The following is a 4890-nucleotide window of genomic DNA, read 5'->3' as shown; positions in this document are numbered from 1 at the left end:
GTGGACAGAGCACTGGTGGATTATGTAGTGGTTAGAAAAGGGATGTTAAGTAGATTGTCGGATGTGCATGTTTACAGAGGTGAAATGCGTGGTATGTATGATCATTTTATGTTGAAGGAAAACTGAGAATAGATTGATCGTGGTGGACTGGTTATAAGAAGAGTGAGAGGTAAGAGGTAAAAATGTCAGAGTTGAATAAGGCAGAAAAAGAAAGAGTTTAAAGAGAGGTTAGGGGAAGAGTATGAACGGGTTTGTAGATGAGAAGTGGAGAGTGTGGAAATGGAATGGGAGTGGTTTAAAGAGGCTGTGTTGAGGAGTGCAAAAGAAGTGTGTGGAATGACAAAAGTTGATCGAGGTATTAGGAAAGGAAGTGAAATATGGAATGTAGAGGTCTCAGAGGCTGTGACAGAGAAGAGACCTGCCTTTGTGGAGTGGCTGCAAGATAAGAGTGGTGATGCGTACGAAAGGTATAAAGTGAAGAAAAGGTTGGTAAAAGCGGTAGTGGAAGCAGCGAAAAGGAAAGCAAATGATGAATGGTGTCGAAGGATAGGAGTGAACTTTGAGGAAATGAGAAAAGTGTTCTGGAAAGAAGTGAAAAGAATAAGAAAGAGAGAGTCTGGAAACGAATAGAAAGTGATAAGGACGGTAGATTGCTGGTTAGCTGTAGTGCATTGCATATTACCGTACTTTTATTGCAGTGTGTATTTTATGTAGCACTATTTAAATACTCTATACAACACGCTACAGTGGGTATTAGCACGTCACATTGGGTATTTGTATATTGTATTCCTTTTGCTTTATTATTGTATTGTTCTCAGCGAAGGGATGCTGCTGGAAATGTGAATTTCCCTGCGGGGAAGAATAAAGTCTCTCTCTTTCTCTCTCTCTCTCTCTCTCTCTCTCTCTCTCTCTCTCTCTCTCTCTCTCTCTCTCTCTCTCTCTCTCTCTCTCTCTCTCTCTCTCTCTCTCTCTCTCTCTCTCTCTCTCTCTCTCTCTCTCAGTCAGGACGAGATGGGCAGAGTATTTTGAGGAGTTTCTAAATGTGGAGGGTGAAAAGTCTAACGCACGAACAAAACCCGACGGCGCAATGAAAGTGAGGGGCAGCACGGCGGCGTAGTGGTTAGCGCGTGTGCGACACAGTTCCAAGTTCATGAGATCGAATCTCTTGTGTGGAGTTTGCATGTTCTCCCCGTGCTTGCGTGGGTTTCCTCTGGACACTCCGGTTTCCTCCCACGTTCCAAAAACATGCATGTTAGGTTTATTGGCCGGTCCAAATGGCCCCTAAGTGTGAATGAGCGAGCAAATTATCTGTCCCTGTGTGCCCTGCAACTAGCTGGCAACCAGTTCAGGGTGTCCCCTGCCCACTGCCCGAAGATAGCTGGGATGAGCTCCAGAATCTAAATCTAGTGGAAGCTAGAGCTCTTGTTGATGATAGGAATGAATGGAGAGGTGTTGCAAATGGATAGTGGGATGTTTGGACATGTTCTAAGGGATGGGCAGGGCACCTGTCTGATGCGGCAGGGGTAAACCAGTGAAAGCTGTCGGGCCTGCTGTTGAACAGAAGAGTGTGTTGTGACAGGGCCGCTTTCTTGTGTCCTGTTTCATCTGGAGGGACGAAAGCATGACCAACTTGGGTGCCGAGGTGCTTAACAAAAATGTGTGTGTTTTTTGCTACTTTTCCCCTTTTTTATTTTCTTTTTTTTTGTATGTGTTTGTCTGGCTGTCAGTCACCCCTCTTGAGGGATATGACCATGGTAGATAGATAGATTATATTTTTTGTATTATTGCCATGTTTTTTTGTTTTTTTAACTGAACAATTTTTTTTTCGTACCACAACAGTGTTTCCAAAATGATTTGGTGAGACCCCGGGGGGGTGACGGTCTTGGGGAGTCCCGGGCCCTGCCCACAGCAACCCCATCCACTTTCTTCTCACTCTACAATTAACTTTTAACTAGTTTCAACTTATACTTATACTCATACTGAGCAACTTTAAAGTTAAGCAACACAGAATCCTGGAAAAATAAAGTACGCAACAACACAAAAATGGGGAATAATTCTTCAGTGATATAAAAGAACTTTTAACTTTTCTTATAAATCGACTTCCAATGTTGACTGAAACGGAACAGGACCTCTGAAAATCATGCAGAAATAGCTCAGGAGGTAGAGCGCTCGTCTTGGGATCAAGAGATCGCAGTTCGAATCCCGGCTCCTCCGTGTTACATGTCGAAGTGTCCTTGGGTAAGACACTGAACCCCTAATGCCCCCAATAAACAGGTTTGCGCCTTGCATGGCTGCACGGCCGCTATTGGTGTGTGAGTGTGTGTGTGAATGGGTAAAATGTGAAGCACATTGTAAAGCGCTTTGGGAAGTCTTCATTGACTTGAAAAGCGCTGCATAAATGCAGATCTTTTCATTTCAATTAGAATGTGTATAACAAAAACAAAAATAAAAGGCTAAATGGCTTTATTAAAAATGGGAATTAAGGAACACAATGTGCTAAGCTTTGAGGGACTAATTCAGATTCTTCTGTGGGTGGTAGACAATGCACAATGTTTTGGACCCATTAATTTAATGATAATGAGTCCAAATAACGATAATTTTCCTGCTTTGATTTTGAAATTTCCCTTTTGTCCTCTATATTGCAATTTCTCTTGAACCGTTCGTGTGCTCAATGAGCTGCTGTGACACATCAGTTATTACATTTTATAACCTTAAAACTGGTCACTTGAGACCCCAAAACCTCATAAGGATTAATTAACGTGTATCTAGTTTTTGCGAAATGATGTAGAAACTTAGAGAAGTAGTTTTTGCTAAAACGAGAACACAATTATAATTAATTATAATTGGTAAAATAATACTAATTTTAGATTTTGAAACATTATTGTGCAGCTTTTAAAAATAAAATTTAAAAAAAAAGAATTGGGAATGAGTGCGCACCAGCAACGGGTACAGAACACCCCCAGGATATGACCTTAACCCGTCCTTAGGTGAGCATTGCAAGGTGAAATAGTTGTACAGCGGTAATAAAAACCTACAGTAAAGTGTTCCAAAATCCCGGTACCCAAGGTTTAAATCATTAGTAACAAAATTGTATACTATAATCCCTGGTTTATTGCAGTTAGAGGGGACTGGATGTGTGAACGCAGCAAAAAAGAGCCACCGGGCCCAACATAAATGCGCTTTGCCAACCCCCACCTCGCAGCAATTTGTGATTTGGGATAACGGATCACAGAGATGATGGCTCGCAATATATTCTTCAAACAGCAATGCACTGACGCTACACAGTATGAAGTATTACAAGTACTACTTACAGGATAAGTAATACGTGTGTACACTGTACAGTATCTGATTAATTACATAAATAAACATACATGTGAAGGAAAAATTGAATTTCCGTTACCTTTAGAGGTGTGACATACATTGAGCTGGTACAATTGAGTTAGTGGGTGTATGTAGAGCAGGGATGAGACACCAGATAATAATGATTTTATGGCATCCAAAAAATCCACCAAGTACTTTTTTACTTTTACTCAAGTAATTATTTGTATGACTTTTTTTTACTTGTACTTGGTCATATTATTCTGAAGTAACAGTACTTTTACTTGAGTAAAAAAATGTATCTACTCTACCCACCTCTACACCTGCTGTACTGTAATGCACAAACTAATGACAATACTTATAGGAAAATTAATGAATGGTTTTAAAGTTATATTGTAATATTGTTGAGGGTTATGATTTCCCAAGAATGGCTAATTAAATTACTTGCTCGTGCATAAAACAACCACATAGGGTCAGTAAAGCACTTCAGTTTCACATTGGTTCTAATGGTTCTGTATTCAGTCAGCTAGATTAAAAGAAAGGTTCTACAAGAGTAAACAACAACTGAAAGGTTCATTAATTGTGAGAGCTCGGTTATTGAGTGAATTCCTTTTCACAAGGGCGTAGAGGGACCTTGATTTAGAGATGGGAATGAAAAATGTCAGTGCTGAGAACTGCTGCTGATTTAGTGTGTAAAGAAGGGTTTGGAGGGTAGCATAGACATATGTTCATATCCTTTGTAGCAAAACATAGAAGAAGGAGTACTGATATAAAGTAATGTAGTAGTGGTCAATCAACTGATTGTGCTGCGCCCCAAAGGATCGTTAAACACCTCACTACCATAACTCACTATAAAATTCCACTTAGTCCTGGTTGGGTGCAGAGGCATCCAGCGGTTAGTCTGCAGCTATTATTAGGTGTGTGTGTGTGTACTGAGGTTTGTGACCTTCAGGGGACTATTTTCAGGTTTATTGCCATCATTGTCTGTACTAATAGTCCTTATTAGGACATTTTGGTTGTTTAGACCCCTTTTTTAGACACTTTGTTTCGGGTAAGAATCAATGTTAGTATTTGGCAATCAGTTTTGATTGTTGAAGGTGGTGTCCATAACTCCAAAATAGTCTACTTGCTGATGTAATCTTCTGGCTGAAATCATCATTGCACCTTATTTCGAGATGCTTGTATGATGCGCTCAAACAAACTATCCTTTTTTCCCCCTCATCTTTTTGGAGGTTTGGGTTGGCAATAGGACTGTATTTAAAACAGTCCTTTTATTTCACCATTTTCATCCCGGAATATAAAAAAACTGCGACTAAGTGCGTTAAATTCACTCTCCTACCCCCGAACAAGCCCACCACCCACCTCCTTTCCCAAAGCAGATAAAAAAAAGATAGTTGCGGTGAAATGAAACATAAGGGGTCCTTGAACTTAATTAGGCATTGTTAACACATACTTAATAAAGTACATATTTAATTTTAAACATTTAAGGACACCTCAAACTACACACCCAACCTTTAAGTTAATGGTAGGGGCTAGGAATTGCCTTATGCCATTAGAATGTCTTGACTAGAA

General features: G+C 40.1%; 1 protein-coding gene across 4 annotated transcripts in view; it reads left to right on the top strand.

Annotated features, from left to right (window-relative positions):
• Positions 1 to 4890, top strand: part of LOC148361950 (uncharacterized) — a 294325-nt gene that overhangs the window by 397 nt on the left and 289038 nt on the right. The window lies entirely within an intron of this gene.

The sequence above is a fragment of the Urocampus carinirostris genome, chromosome 8 (genome assembly GCF_059441175.1).
Source record: "Urocampus carinirostris isolate Australia breed hairy pipefish chromosome 8, RoL_Ucar_1.0, whole genome shotgun sequence".
Lineage (NCBI taxonomy): Eukaryota > Metazoa > Chordata > Actinopteri > Syngnathiformes > Syngnathidae > Urocampus > Urocampus carinirostris.
The sequence above is the reverse complement of the archived record's forward strand: the minus strand, read 5'-3'. Positions and strand labels throughout refer to the sequence as shown.